The sequence below is a fragment of the Rhinolophus ferrumequinum genome, chromosome 18 (genome assembly GCF_004115265.2).
Source record: "Rhinolophus ferrumequinum isolate MPI-CBG mRhiFer1 chromosome 18, mRhiFer1_v1.p, whole genome shotgun sequence".
NCBI lineage: Eukaryota > Metazoa > Chordata > Mammalia > Chiroptera > Rhinolophidae > Rhinolophus > Rhinolophus ferrumequinum.
In genome coordinates, this window is record NC_046301.1 from 46,999,019 (window position 1) to 47,016,252 (window position 17,234).

At 34.2% G+C, this 17,234-nt stretch overlaps 1 protein-coding gene across 1 annotated transcript in view; it reads right to left on the reverse strand.

Annotated features, from left to right (window-relative positions):
* The window catches only part of LOC117037930 (zinc finger protein 333), a 1,118,586-nt gene that overhangs the window by 595,412 nt on the left and 505,940 nt on the right, over window positions 1-17,234 (reverse strand). The gene's annotated exons all lie outside the window — the stretch shown is intronic.

Here is a 17,234-nt window from a genome sequence, read left to right on the forward strand (position 1 = left end):
CAAAACAAAATATATATATTTGTTTTGAGCAGATGCATAAGTAAAATCATATAAGTCCAGATTTTGAAATCATGAAATTGTGAAACTGTTTAATCCATACCAGTAATTTTACTACACATACAGAATGATTGGATTAAAATATTAGTGTTGGAATATTGTCCACAAGGTCATGAAATAAATGTGTTTTGAAAAACTTTTAACATTTGAAATGTGGTCTCCAAGAAAAGCAAAATAATTTAAAAAAAATATTTTATAATGCCACTGAACTTTTAAAAATTCACTTGACAGTAATGATCATGAAAATAATTCCATTAGTGTAGTTGTGTTATACAGAATAATTGGCAAATAAGCAAATCATGATTATTGAAGGTATAAGGAACATTTTGGTAGTTTATAACATCATAATAAAGAATATATGGAAATATAGAAACCAAATACCATCATTTTTTTGGCTTGAAAGTGTAATGAAACAGCTTCTTCGATTACGAGTAATTAAAATTTTATATAGTGTGAAATCATGCTTATAATCACAAGATACCTTTGCAGATATTTTCTTCATTTAATTCCTAAGAATAAGACCCTGACATTCCAATCTCAGCTTTGTCAAGTCCTAGCTAAGACCATGGTAAAATTATATAATTTCACCAAATCTTAGTCTTTGGAAAAAATATTCTGTGTCTGGGGCTCAATTTTGGCTCATGTTGAGAGACGTAAAAAGTATTGTGAAGTGGAGTAACTCTGGCATCTGGGTCCCGCTGTTGATACATGTGAAGAAAGGTAGAGAAAACTGTAAAATACTGGTGAGAATCTTGAGCTTGTCTTCTTATGTAAGCTATAATGTCACTATCCTCTAAGATATGAGAGCACAGGAATATAAAATTAATAATAATATCAATAATATCAGTAATAATATACCATTCGGCTTCTTAGAATATATAGTCCCTTTCTTCCTAAGTGATCAAAGCATTTCAAAAACCTTTATATTATTTAATACAAATTGAAATTCAGTGAGAGAGTGTAAAGTCTGTGAAGTGTGTAAAAATCCACAGTGAGTGAATCAGTAGCAAAATGGTTCTAGAACTTCAATCTCCTCCTGACTTTCAGCTCAGGGTACATTTTAATAAAATATCTTGACTGTTGGCATTATGAAATGTCCTTGGATAAACATCTTTAAGAGTCCTGCCTGTTCCTTTTCCATTATTTTCACATGTTTAATTACCCTTTCAACTAGAGGAGCAAATATCATTCTGGTTATTTAAACCATATTTATGGGTAAAATAACTATACTTACACAGCACTGTTTACTTAATCAGTATATTATTTATTTGTATTTTCATATGAAAAATGCAGTGGAAAAACAGCAGTGAAGAATTATGACTGAGTTTGTACTTGTATATAACAACAATAAAATCTAGAACATTTTTTCTGATTGGGTATTTTCACTTTTAGATAAACCATATTTTACATAAAAGTCACATGAACTTTTATGTAAATGTTATCGACTGACAAATATAAAGCAAAAACTCCTGTAAAGCATAAAAAGATCTTTTATACAACATGGTTATCTTTTGAGCCAGAGGACCATATCATTAATATCTAAAAGCACATTTCTGTAATGATTGCCATATTGAAGTGGAATTGTCAAAAGATTTCTATGTTCAGGAATAAATATCTTTCGTAGCAAGTTCTGTCTTTGTACTTCTTATGCTTCTAAAATATAGAGTAGTTTTGATTCAGTATTATAACTAGATTTTTTTCCCTCCAAAACCAGGTCTTTTAATAGATTTCTTGAAATGTTTTCCTTTAAACACACACACACACGTATTGTTATTTTTTTTTGTCATAGGAGGGTATGTGTTTAGCGTTTATCTGATACACTTAATATTTTAGCCTTTATCTGATACACTTCTATTCCCTATTTATTTTTTTTCAATCTTTTGAGTGTAAGCATACCCGTCAGTTGATTTTTTAGATCTTGTCTACTACAAAATCTCTGTACTACAAAATTTAAGCTGAGCACAAAAGATGTCTCCATAAACAAAACATAAAAAAAAAATTTAATTACTTAACACACCAGTTTTTTCTTTGTTTGTTTGTTTTGGGTTCACTAATCTCCTTCTTTCCTTGGTAGTACAATTCTGAATGTAACTCGTTTTTCCAAACAATTGAAAATGCTACATTTTTTAACCTATGCTGTGCTTTTACAAAAGTGAATTTTTTTCCCCAGGGGGAGAATATTGTTTTTATAATAAAAAGTAAACAGAAATAAATAGATCTTAGAGGATATTTTCGTATAGAAACATGTTAAATATTTGCAGAATACAGTATATATTGAAGTGCTATATCATGCTTCCTTGTAAAATTTATCTAAATAGGTTCATCATTTAGGATCATTCAAAGCCAACCAAACAATCAGCATGATTTATGAGGCCTATTTTTCTGTGATACCTGATTAGCTCTAACTTGCAATAAATACAATAAATGAAACACTACATTAAAGTCTATTAATATTGAACTTGAAAGTTTTGATCATTTTGAAAGTTTGAAAAAGGAGTAGAACTAGTTCTAAAATTGATATAGCACTATTTATTTGCGAATGTAGTTCTGAATAAATGGTTTGAAATACTTAAATGTATTTGAATACTTAGGTTAGGCATACCTAGCTATTTAACAAAAAAAATCTCTTAAAACGTTATGTTTTTCTTCTCTCCTCAGTCATCTTCTACTGTCTAACAATTGTATGATTTTCAGATCCCATATTTCTCCTGCTCTATGCACTCACCCTAGCTCACTTTGACCCAGTAGTTATTTAATTTGTTGTTGTTGTTGAACTTGTTTTTATAATAATTTCCTTCAAACAAGCCCAAGTTATTGTTGCCTGTTGCTTTGCTTTATCTGCCCCCCTCCCTCACTGCGCTCGTGCTCTTTCCTGACACCTCTGTCCATTTTTGCATGGGCGGCAACTTGTCATTCTAGTTTCAACTTATTTCTTGAAAGAAGGTTTTCCTGACCTTCTTTGTAAAATAGCTACCCAATCACTGCTATCCCAGCCACTATCCTGAGCTATTTCTACTTAGTTTACACATTGTGTTGCTCAATTTTTCTTAATCTTTTTCGCTAGGAAGATTCATGAGTGTAAAGGCATTATTTGACAAGTTAAATATTATTTTATAGCATGTGCAACACCACCTGGCATACAGCAGAACGCTCGATCACAGTTGAAAGAATGTTTTTAGAAAGAATAAATGAAAGCTGAAAAAAATGAATGAATAAATGGAAATGTTTTGCTTGTCACATTGCAGATATAAAAATAAAATGATTAGTGTCAAAGAGAATATTGAAGAAAAAAAACACTGATTAGGGGAAATGTAAAGTGGTACAGGCTGTTTGAAGGGCAATTTTTCAACACCTATCAAAACCAAAAGTGTAAATATCTTTGTGTCTTCTAGTGCAACTATGGAAAACTATTCTTAAAAAAAAAAAAGAAAAAAACATTAATTTTTGCTAATTTTATGAATACTCATATTTCTAAAATGTATGGAACATAACATAGCTATTAATGAGAACATATTTATTCACTATTTTTTAGCACTTTTTTGACCACAGATACGGCATTTGGGCTACATCAGAGAAAAATGTGGCTCTTATGACACTTAACATTCCAGCAGAATAAACAGGAAGTAAACATTAGACCTAATAAATTGAGTATATTGTAAATCAATGTTATTAAAAAAACAAAAGAGCTTAAATAAGTAGGTCTGAAATCCCAGGGAGAACATTTATTCATATAGGGAGATCTTGAAAGCTTCACTAGGAATAAAGGAGTTGATGCAAATGGTTATCTGAGCATCTCAGGCAGTAATAACAGCCAGTGCAAAGGTCCTGAGGCAAAGGATGCCTGGTATTTCCTAGTCAAGATGCATTCGTACAATTCTCAAAGAAATCCAAGGCTCAGTATACTCTAAAGGATGATATTTCATTGATCTAATTTACATATGATAGAACGTGTAAAGAAATTTACAAGAAGAGAGAGAATTGGGTGGTAGGCCACTTTTCTAAATCTTGAAGGTATTAGAAGAGCATAATGGTGATCTTTTCTCATTTCTGGTTTCTGTAAGGTCTATCAGAGCTTTGACATTTGACCAACTCAGTTGCTGTAAGAGTAACTATTCATAATACCATCTCCTGTCACCTTCACCTTGAACAGAAAAGAAATTGGAGTAGACAATCTTTTGGACTTTGATGTAATTAAGAATTTATAATTTCTGCTTTATCTCAAAAGGACAAAATAACTTGATGTCGGACTTTAATTTCTTCTAAGAGGCAGTATAGCATAAGTCCTTTTAAGAAGAAGCATTGCTTGTTAAGTAAGAACCAGTCTTGATCCATTGTCTAGATTCAAACACAGGATCCACTGTCTATTGGCTGGGTAACCTTGGATAACATGGTTAGCCATTCTGTAAAATTGAGATATTAGTGGAACCGGCCTCAAAGCATTTTTGTGAGAATTAAGTGAAGTGTTATTTATAAACTACTTTGAACACTGTCTCACACATGTTAAACACTCCACGTGTATTTTTAGCAAATTTGTACATTAAATTCTGGGTGGATTTAACATTTATTTTTAATGTTTTCCTGAGTTTGATTGTATAAAGAATTTTTTATTCAACATGACCATTTTTAGTTCCTCAGTCAATATATATTTGAATATTTTGGGTTAGAGATTGTGTGCAAGATGCATTAACAAATATAGATTAACAGTGATTTAATAACCTTTTCTACTTACTTGTTACAAAGAATAACCTGTTTACTATAAAGATAGGTTATTTAATTATGAAAGTAGTTCCCAGCTCCAAATATGAAATCTTTATTTCTCTGAGAAAAAGAATTCTCCAGTTACAGCTTTTTTTGTTTGTCATTTTTCTCCAGCAACAATTTGCCTGCTGACCTCTCTAATCCCATTGCATGTATATTTTTCTTCAGACAGCATAAACTCGTTATCTTCTGTTTCTGAAGGGTGCTTTTATTTCTCACACACAACACGAAAGGTATTTTTATAACCTTATTTACTATATTTACCATTCTGATAATCTATGGTATTTTATCTTTATTGTATGCATAAAAATTCCTTTGCCAGACTTCTAAAGTGGAACATGTGCTTTCATAATCTCGTGGAGTTCCAAAAGCAAACTTCTGTGAAGAATGAGTTTTGGGGTAGTTACAATTAGTTGAATCTGAAAAAATAAACACTTTCAGTTACAAATCTTAAATTATATGTTTTCCATATTAAATTAGAATCATTCTTACCAGTAAAAGCTAAATGTTAGTTGCTCATATGAATGTTTGTTGAACAAGGACTAAAGAAAACATGATAACTACAGATTTTTTTCAGTTTTAGAAAGTATTTGTTTACTTATTTGTAATTTATATTTTAGTTTGAGAAGCACATTACCTGAGTTTCTCTGCTTAGAAAAATGGGCAACAATCATAGAAGAATATGTTCTGTTTCCAAAATCTATATGTGAGCTGTCTGGGGAAAAGTTGAGTTATTTATCTCATAATTTTTGGTCAAGATTTTTTTTTTTTTTTACTTTGCAACATATTTTATTAGATTTGATCTATGCTTTCTGTTGACGATTATCTATAATGTTTTATTTTTATTAGCATCGTATAAACATGATTTAGCATATCCTTCCTTAAGCATACAAAATTGACCTTTTTGTATGCTTAACCTCTAACAAAATTGACCTTTAAAGAGTTTCAGACTGAGTTTTCTCTCTTCACAGATCTATATGGTCGTGCATTTAAGTGCATTTGATATATTTGGGATTAATAAAGTAAGATAATCTATGAGTCGAAGACTCAATAAAATGTTACAGTTGAGTTGGGGGCAGTGGTCTTGTTCTGTTAAGGTGCTGTTCAGGGTGTGGGCAAAATTATAAGCATGATTAAAATCTTCGTGTTTTAATGAAACTAGAGCTAGAATGTAAAAGGAAACCATCCATAAGAAGAACAAAAAGTGAAAAGGGAAAGGAAAGAGAGACACTGTAAACTAGAAATCTGCTAGGCTCTCGGGGGTGCCTGCAGGTGTGGGCTCTGAAGCTGCTGCCTGGTGGTTGCTGAGACCTGGTGGTTGTCGTGAGGGTGCTTTTTTATAACCCAGAACACATCTGACAGATGCTCCTTCAATATATGCCACTGTTGCTTTCTCTCAGTGCACTGGAGACTCCTCCAGTGACTATTTGAGTCAATCAGCAAGGATGAAGCTCCCTTAGAGTCTTATCTTTACGTTTCTCCCAAGATTCAACTCTGATGTGTTCATAACTCTTATCCTGGACTCCACAACCACCTCATATCTTATTGCATATTAATTGTATGTTCTAAACAAAAGGGATATGAACCCCTTTTTTTCTATGACTTAACCTTGCATGCATACAAATACATACATTTCACAAACTTTAAAGCCCTCATCTTTCTCTATATTTATATTGAGTAGATGAGAACTCTTATACTCTATGGAATGCCCAAATGAAATTCTATTAGATTTGTACTTTTCTGTAGTATAGATCTATTAGGTTGGTGCAAAAATAATTGCAGTTTTTGTAATTATTTTGAACCTTTTAAACCGCAATTACTTTTGCACCAACCTGTATGCATAGGTATCTATAGTTCTTAAGAAATTTCACTTTATGAGGCAGACTGAAAATAAGAGGGTCTCATTTTAAAAAACAGATTAAGTAAAAATAATTTAATTGTTATTCAATTATTGGAACCTTCTCTGTTATGTTAGTATCATAGATAAGTGTTTTCTAATCCTCCAGATGATTTCCTTGATATTATGCTTTTTGTATACATTTTTTCATTTATTCTTTGCTTTTAAAAATCGTGATATTTATTAAAATACCTGCAGTATTAAAAGTGGCTTTCCTGAAATCTGCAGGTACTTGACATAATAGACCATAATGATAAAAAAAATAAAACAAAAAGAAAAGAAAAACAAAACAAAAAAAGTGTTGGACAAGAAAATACTTTCTTATAGTAACATTAGATTTTTATTTCCTCATATTAAATTTATTATCTATTTTTAAATTGAAAGAAAATTATAATATCAATACATGCGTTGACATGCATTAACAATATGCATGTCATCAGGGTAAAAAAAAATATGGTCACCTAGTAGATGAATGATTGTTACTGTAACTTCTATGCTTAAACAAATACAACCTTAAGTATACAGAGTAACAACTTCAGTGCATTGATGTGTGATGTTATATGAGCTTACACACTATTTTAGATTGAATAAGCAGGATAGAAAAATGATACCAAAGTGACTTATTTTATCAATTTTATTGATATTTTCAAATAATTAGCTTCCATTACATTAATTTTCTCTAGTGTTTTCCTGAATGGAATTTAATGATTTTTGCTCTAATTTTATTATTTCTTTTCTTCTGCTTAACTTAGGCTTACATTGTTCTCTGTACTCTAGTTTTCCATAGTGAGAGTTTATTTATTTTAGGTATTTTCTAGTATATGCATTCAGTGCCATAAATTTCCTTTTAAGTACTGCCTCCTTCCCTGCATCCCAGAGATTTTAGGTTCTATTTTCTTATTTAGTTAAAACTATTGTTTTAATTTCTCTTGTGACTTCTTCTTTGACTTGTTTTGACCTATGTGTTATTTATAAGTGTGTTGTTTATTCTCCAAATATTTTGGAATTTTTTAGGTATCTTTCTGTTATTGATTTCTGGTTTAATTTCATTATGGTTTGAGAATATACTTTGCATGATTTCTATTCTTTTTTAATTGGTTAAGATGTATTTTGTGGTCCAGAAGGTGCACAGTCTTTGTGAATGTTCTTTGTGAACTTGAGAAGATGTATTTTGCTATTTAACTGTCAATGAGATCAAGTTGATTAATAGTTTGTTTAGGTCTGCTGTAGTCTCACTTATTTTGTCGCTATTTCATCTATTAATTATTGACAGCAGAGTGTTAAACTATCCAACTCTAATAGAGGTTTTATTTGTTTCTCCTTTCACCATTACAAGTTTTGCCTCAAGGTTTTTGACTTTATGTTATTTGGTGCATGCACACATTTAGGATTGTTATGTTTTCTTGGAGAAGTGACTTTTTATCATTATGTATTGCCCTCTTTATCCATGATAACCTTCTTTGGTTTAAATTCTTATTTATCTAGAATTAATATAGTTTTATCAACTGCCTTTTTATGATTATTAGTTTGGTATATCTCCTTTATTTTACTTTTAACATGTGAATCTTCGTATTTAAAGTGGGTTTCTTGTAGACAATATGTATTTGGGTTTTACCTTTATTATCTACTGTGACAATCACTGTCCTTTAATATGTGCATTTAGGCATTTAAACTGACTGTCGATAGAGTTGGATTAATATGTACTATGATTCCCCAAAAATAAGACCTAGCCAGACCATCAGCTCTAATGCATCTTTTGGAGCAAAAATTAATATAAGACCCGGTCTTATTTTACTACAATATAAGACCGGGTATAATATAATACAACATAATATAACATAATATAATATACCGGGTCTTATATTAATTTTTGATCCAAAAGACACATTAGAGCTGATTGTTCAGCTGGGTCTTATTTTCAGGGAAACACGGTAACATATATGTACCTGTTTTCTATTTACTACATTTGCTACATTTCCCCCGTTTCATTCTTTCTCCAGTTCTAAATGAACATTTTATAATTTTATGTTTCTATTTTATCAATTCTGTTAGGCTATTAAATATGTTTCTTTTTTTATACAGATTTAAATGATTGTTCTAGAGTTTACAATGGACACGTTTAACTAATCGAAGTGCAACTTCAAATAACACTATAACATATCATGTGTACTGCATATAACTTATAACATCTCTGTCCCAATTCTTCCTTTCTTTCCCGTGTGACATAACTGTTATTCATTTCATACACCCATATGCTCTGTTCACCCAATAGATACATTGTTAAACTGTTAACAAAGAGTTTTGGCTTATATCAGTGAAGGAGATGAAAATGATATATTTTATTTATTTATTTTCATTTATTGCTTTTCTGATGCTTTTCCTTTCTTTATGTACATCCAACTTTCTGACCTACAACATTTTTCTCCTGCTTAAAGAATTTTTAACATTTATTGCAGAGCAGGGCTACTGGCAATGGGTTCCCTCAGCTTTCATGTGTCTGAGAAAGTCTCTGTTTCTCCATTTTTGATGAATAATTTCAATGGCTATAGAATTACCGGTTTATGGTTGTTTCTTCGACATTCTCTTCTTACCTGTATGGTTTCTAATGTGAGTCAGTTGTCATGGTTATCCCTGTTCCTTGACATCTAAGGTGACTGCCTCCTCTCTGGTTTCTTACAAAATTTCTTCACTGCCTTTGGTTTTCGGCAAATCAAATACAATTTATCTAGGTGTTTTTTGTTTTTTTTTTAATTTTTTTCTCTGATACGTTTTGGTGTTTATTCTGTGTAATATTCAGTGTGATTCCTGAATCTGTAGTGTGATGGTTAGGTGTCTGTCATTAATTTGGAAAATTGTGGGCTATTAATTTTTTTTTTTTATTAAAGTTTATTGGGGTGACAATTGTTAGTAAAATTACATAGATTTCAGGTGTACAATTCTGTATTACATCATCTATAAATCACATTGTGTGTTCACCACCCAGAGTTAGTTCTCCTTCCATCACCATATATTTGATCCCCCTTACCCTCATCTCCCACCCTCCATCCCCCTTATCCCCTGGTAACCACTAAACTATTGTCTGTGTCTATGAGTTTTTGTTTCTCATTTGTCTGTTCTTTCGTTGTTTTTGCTTTATATACCACAAATCAGTGAAATCACATGGTTCTCTGCGTTTTCAGTCTGACTCCTTTCGCTTAGCATTATAATCTCAAGATCCATCCATGTTGTCACAAATGGTCCTATATCATCGTTTCTTACCACCGAATATGATTCCATTGTGTATATATACCACAACTTCTTTATCTATTCATCTATCGAAGGGCATTTTGGTTGTTTCCATGTCTTGGCCACCATAAATAAAGCTGCAATGAATATTGGAGCACACGTGTCTTTATGGATAGATGTTTTCAGATGTTTTGGGGTAGATACCCAGGAGAGGGATTTCTGGGTCATATGGTAATTCGTAATTTTTTGAGGAACCTCCACACTGCCCTCCATAATGGCTGTACCAGTCTGCATTCCCACCAACAGTGTATGAGGGTTCCTTTTTCTCCACAGCCTCTCCAATACTTACTATTTATCTTGTTGATGATAGCCATTCTAACTGGGATGAGGTGATATCTCGTGGTTTTTATTTATATTTCTCTGATGATTAGTGATGTTGAGCATTTTTTCATATGTCTATTTGCCATTTTTATGTCCTCTTTGGAGAAATGTCTTTTCAGGTCCTTGCCCATTTTTCAGTTGGGTTGTTTGTTTTTTTGTTGTTGAGTTGTATGTGTTCCTTGTATATTTTGGATATTAGACCCTTATTGGAGGCACTGTTTGCTAAAATCTTCTCCCATTCAGTTGGTTGCCTCTTTATTTTGTCGATGGTTTCTTTTGCTGTACAGAAGCTTTTAAGTTTCATATAGTCCCATTCATTTATTTTAGCTTTTATTTCCCTCGCCCTTGGAGTCAAATTCATAAAATGCTCTTTGAACCCATGATCCATAAGTTTAGTACCTATGTTTTCTTCTATGCACTTTATTGTTTCAGGTCTTATGCTTAAATATTTGATCCATTTTGAATGAATTTTGGTACATGGTGACAGAGCAGTCCAGTTTCATTCTTTTGCACGTGGCTTTCTAATTCTGCCAGCACCATTTATTGAAGAGGCTGTCTTTTCTCCATTGTAAGTTTTTTGCATCTTTGTCAAAATTATCTGTCCATATTTATGTGGGTTTATTTCTGGGTTCTCAATTCTATTCCATTGGTCTATGTGTATGTTTTTCTGACAATACCAAGCTATTTTGATTATTGTTGCCCTGTAGTACAAGCTGAAGTCAGGGTGTGTGATACCTCCAGAATTGTTCTTTTTTCTTAAGATTGCTTTGGCTATTCGGGGTCTTTTGTGGTTCCAAATAAATCTGATGATTTTTTGTTCTATTTCCTTAAAAACTGCCATTGGGATTTTGATGGGGATTGCATTAAATCTGTATATTGCTTTGGGTAATACGGCCATTTTAACTATGTTGATTCTTCCAATCCATGAGCACGGAGTCTTTCCATTTCTTTGTGTCTTCTTCAATTTCTTTTAAAAATGTCTTATAGTTTTCAGCATATAGGTCTTTCATATCTTTGGTTAAGTTTATTCCTACGTATGTTATTATTTTGTTGCAGTTGCAAAATGAATTGTTTTTATTTCATTTTCTGAAATTTCATTGTTAGTATATAGGAATGCAGTGGACTTTTGTACGTTTATTTTATAGCTGGCAACTTTACTGTACTAGTTGATGGTTTCTAATAGATTTTTTGTGTAGTCTTTAGGGTTTTCTATGTATAGCATCATGTCATCTGCAAAGAGTGGCAATTTAACTTCTTCATTCCCAGTTTGGATGCCTTTTATTTCTTTCTCTTGCCTGATTGCTCTGGCAAGGACTTCCAACACTATGTTGAAAAGCAGAGGTGATAGGGGACAGCCCTGTCATGTGCCTGAACATAGAGCAAAGGGCTTCAGTTTTTCACCATTAATTATGAGATTAGCTGAGGATTTGTCATATATGGCCTTTATTATGTTAAGATATTTTCCTTCTATACCTATTTTATTAAGTGTTTTAATCATAAATGGATGTTGTATCTTGTCAAATGCTTTTCATGCATCAATTGATATAATCTTAGGATTTTTGTCCTTTGTTTTGTTTATATGATGTATCACATTGATGGATTTGTGTATGTTGAGCCATCGTTTGACCCTGGGATAAACCCCACTTGGTTGTGATGAATAATCTTTTAATGTATTGCTGCATTTGATTTGCTAGAATTTTGTTTATGATTTGTGCATCTCTATTCATCAGAGATATTGGTCTGTAGTTTTCTTTTTTTGTGTTATCCATACCAGGTTTTGGTATCAAGGTAATGTTGATACCAAATGAGTTAGGGAGTACTGTATCTTCTTTACTTTTTTGGAAGAGTGTGAGCAGGATTGGTATTAGATCCTCTTTGAAGGTTTGGTAGAATTCACTAGTGAAGCCATTTGGTCGAGGACTTTTGTTTTGGGGAAGGTTTTGGATGACTGATTCAATTTCGTTACTGGGGATCGGTCTATTTAGATTTTCCAGCTCTTCATGGTTCAGCCTAGGAAGGCTTATGTTTCTAAGAACTTGTCCATTTCTTCTAGGTTATTGAATTTGATGGCATATGCTCCTTCATAGTATTCTTGGATAATCCTTTGTATTTCTGTGGCATGTGTGATAACTTCCCCTTTTTCATTTCTGTTTTTGTTTATTAGTGTCTTCTCTTTATTTTAGTGAGTCTAGCCAAGGGTTTGTCAATTTTGTTAATCTTTTCAAAGAACCAGCTCTTTGTCACATTAATTTTTTCTGTTGTCTTTTGGTTCTCTATTTCATTTAGTTCTCCTCTGATTTTTATTATTTCCTTTCTTCTGCTGATCTTGGGTTTCATTTGTTCTTTTTCTACTTCTTTAAAGTGTAATGTAAGGTTATTTATTTGGGATTTTTCTTGTTTCTTGAGATAGGCCTGTAATGATATAAATTTCCCTCTTAAAACTGCTTTCGCTGCATCCCAAAAATTTTGGTAGGATGTATTTTCATTGTCATTCGTTTCTATGTATCTTTTGATCTCTCCTCTAATTTCTTCTTGACCCAGTCATTCTTTAAGAGTATGTTGTTTAATCTCCATGTATTTGTGGTTTTTTCTTGCTTTCTTTTTGCAGTTGATATCCAATTTCAAAGCCTTGTGATCAGAGAATATGCTGGGTATGATTACAATCTTCTTAAATTTGCTGAGGCTAGTTTTATGTCCCAATATATGGTCTATCCTTGAGAATGTTCCATGTACACTAGAAAAAAAAATGTATAGTTCTGATGTTTTAGGGTGAAGTGCTCTATAAATGTCAATTATGTCCATTTCATCTAATGGGCTGCTGAAGTCATTTAGAGCTGCTATTTCATTATTTATTTTCTGTTGGGATGATCTATCCATAGCTGTTAATGATGTATTTAGGTCCCCTAGTATAATTGTATTTTGGTCAATTTCTCCCTTTAGTTCTGTTAGTAGTTGCTTGGTATATTTCGATGCTCCCTGATTGGGGGCATAAATACTGATGACTGTTATGTCTTCTTGTTGCATAGTCACCTTTACCCCTATGAAATGCCCATCATTGTCTCTTGTTACGTTTTTCACCCTGAAGTCTGTTTCATCTAATATCATTATGGGTACACCTGATTTTCTCTGGCTACCATTTGCTTGGAGTGTCAATTTCCACCCTTTCACTTTGAGTCTGTACTTGTCCTTGTAGCTCAGATGCTGTCTCCAGACAGCATATGGTTGGTTTAGCTTTTTGATCCAATCTGCTACTCTGTGCCTTTTTATTGGTGAGTTCAGTCCATTTACATTTAGGGTGATTATTGATATGTGAGGATTTCCTATCATTCTATCTTTAGTTTTCTGGTAAGACTGTGTCTCCATTGTTTCTTTGCCTTTTTGTTGTTGTCTATTATTTCTGTGTGGTGGCATGCTATGATTTTTCCCTCTGTTTCTTCTTTTATTACAGTATATATTTCAGTTCTAGATTGTTTTTGAGCAGTTACCATTAAGTTTATGTAAAAGAAACTTTGATATTTAGAGTATTCCGTTTTCTTCAGCATGCTCACTTTCTCCATTCCCATGTTCCAGTTCAGGCCTTTACTCTCCCCTTTTTTATGTTTTGCTTGCCACAAATTGTCCCTGTTGATGGTAGTCGAATGGCCTCCTTTAGTATTTCTTGTAGTGCAGGTCGTGTATTTGAAAGTTCCCTCAGCTTCTGTATGTCTGGAGAGGTCTTTATTCCTCCTTCATATCTAAAGGATATCTTGGCTGGGTATATTATTCTTGGCTCATAATTTCTCACTTTCAATAGTTTGAATATTTGGTTCCACTCCCTCCTGGCTTGTAGAGTTTCTGTGGAGAAATCTAATGATAATCTGATGGGCTTTTCTTAGTAGGTTACTGTCTTCTTTTCCCTAGCTGCCTTCAGGATTCTTTCTTTGTTGTTGATTTTTGACAGCTTCAATACAGTGTGCCTTGGAGAAGGCCTGTTGGGATTAAGGTAATTAGGTGTTCTATTTGCTTCTTGGATTCGTTGATCCAGTTCTTTCCACAAGTTTGGGAAGTTCTTGTCCACTATTTCTTTGAATATATTCTCTGTTCCCTTCTCTCTTTCTTCTCCTGCTGGTATGCCCATTATTCTTATATTGCTCTTTCTGATGGAGTCAAGAAGTTCTTGAAGAGTTCTTTCATTTCTTTTAAGTCTCAAGTCTCTTTCTTCTTCTATCTGTGTCATTTCCAGGTTTCTATCTTCGATGCCATTGATTCTTTCCTCCATCTGGTCAACTCTAATACATCAGCTGGCTATTTCATTGTGCATTTCTTCTATTGAGTTCTTAATCTCCAGAAATTCTATTTGGTTCTTTTTTAAAATTACAATCACTTTGGTAAAATGTTCATGTTGTTCTTTGATTGTGTTTTTGAGTTCGTTAAACTGCCTTTCTGTGTTTTCTTCCATCTCGTTGAGTTTTTTCAGAACTGCAATCTTGAATTCTCTGTCATTTAACTCACATATTTCCATACCTTTAAGTTCATTTTCTGGAGACTTTTCACTTTCTTTCTGAGCTCTCTTGTTGCCTTGGCTATTCATGGAAATTACTGATTTATTATTTCTCTTCATAGACATCTACAGGAGTGGCTTCTGCAACAGGTTGAGGAAGAGGTCTTTTTTTCATTTTCTAGTACATGTTGGTGGAATGTTTTATTTTCTCTACGACTGCAGCCCTTTTTTCTCTCTCACACTGAGTGTTATGTTATCTCTGCACTATTCCAGCTTCTCACACAATGGGAAGATTCCATGGAAGGCTGACTTCTCCTCTGTTAACAGTTCGCCTGGGTCATAGGGTGCCGTGTCCGTGTGGGGATGCGGAGAGCTTTTGAAGTTCCTGCTCTTCCTGCACCAGATTCAGAGTCCTTGTGTTTCAGCATTGCTGTTTACTCCTGCAGGGATCCTCCCAGATAGGTGGGGACAGGGGTGGGGTGGGTTGTGATAGGTGGCCCAGAGCAATGGCAGTGACCACCACCACAGCCGTCCTGCTTCCACAGCTCCATCCCCTTTCCCGGAATTAGTTGGGCTGCGAATCTGTGTCTGCAGACCACAGTTCTCAGAAGTGCAAATAGTCTGTTCTTTTGATCTGACACTGCTACTGTTGTGATTCTAGCACTGGGCAGGAGGGGACGGGGAGAGCATTGGGAGGGTAAGGAGGGGGCGTCTAGTCTCAGTGCCTAAGGCTTCCAGTCTCTGCTCGGCAGTGAGGGCTTAAACCACCGTTTTCAGCCTTCTTCCCTCAGTCTTTGCTCCGAGGTCTCTGCTGTGAGCGTTGGGTTCAGCCATGTTATATGCTGTCCCCTCAGCCCTCTAGAGCCCTAGCAGTCTGAGTTCTTCCATCTCCCGCATCTGCGGTACTTCCGGGATGCAGTGAGCTCGGAGCACTGAGCTAGGTCTGCGTCCTGCACCTGCGCGGCTCCATCTCCGCACTTCTCCCTTCCCCTCTCTCCTGCTCATGCCATTTGCTCACCTTTAGGTGAATTCAGTAGTGAGCTTCTTCATCTTGCCTGTGTGCAGTGCAGGGAGTCCTTTGTGGAGTTATCATTGTTCAATTTGTTGTAAATTCCAGGGGAGATTTCAAGAAGCTCATCTCATGCCGCCATTTTGATCTCAACACACTAAGCCAAACATTTTATACATCACATCATCTGTTCCCCCAATAGCCCCTTTGAAATAGGCTTCACTGTTGCATTCTTCTGCAGATGTGTAAAGGAACCTTCAAAGTTCAAAGGACTTTTTCTGAAGGTTACCTCAAGGTCAGGACAGGGATCGGGATTCCAACCAGCGCTGATGTCAGATGCCGACCTCCGTGACCCTCACCATGATGACGACTACATTATCTGAACCCAATGCATGGTGACGGGTTTAGAGCATATTTTGAGTTATATGAAAGCTAGATTAAGAAATACTCTTTCCACACAAGACAGCTTTTGACATAACACAGTGACTGTGCCATGTTTCCTTCGGATTCCTGCTATACAGGGATTTGATGATAAAAGTGTGCTAAATATCCAATACAACCATATGAATTATAAACTCTGTTTAGGTCTGTGTGGCATAAGCGTATCAAAGAAAATTTTATTTTGTGTTCAAAGTTTCCTTCACAGAGCACCTCTCCTCAGTGCTGTTATGGTTCTGGAAAACGAACATTAAATGTAGAGCTCAGGACTCAGTTTCCTCAAGGAGGAGGAAATCTGGGAACAACAGGAAAGAAGGACTGTACTTAAAAAGACTTTCCTTTAGTTAGAATCAAAGTTGTAGTAACATTGCTATTACAGGTATTTGTGAGTTATCTTATTCTTGGAGAATCAGAACTGGCAGCAGGAATCTCAAGGCCTCAGTCCTTGGGAATTTTCTCCTTATGTTCCCAAGTTTGCTAGATAGAGAAGAGTCTGCTTCATCTAGTGTTTTTATTTGAAAGAAAAACTTGATTGGGGTCTATTTTGTTTTCATGTTGCTAAGAAATCATATGTTTATGTATAAGTCCTGCATTTCACTGTTACTCCAAAAGCATTTTTTTTAAAGAAATGTTATACTTGTTATAGAGATTCAGGAATATCAAGTATATGCAAAAAAAATCCTATATTTCTTACGAGATTATTGCCTCGTAGAGGGCTGTAAATCCTTCCAGTGAGCAACCTTAGTCTTCTTGTAAAGTTGGGAAGCACTGCCATACATGACATAAGAAACACACACAAATTACTATGATTGAAAAATCTCTCAAAGCCAAATACGGAAGCGTTAGTGCTATGAGTGTGTTTTATATATTTTTACCAACTCTAGGCTTCTTTCCAAACTGCTCAGGTTATCAAGAAAGACACTTTTCCCAAATGAAGAGTGCAGATTGGCCACTTCTGGCTCATTGAGGTCACTAGCCTATGATACGGG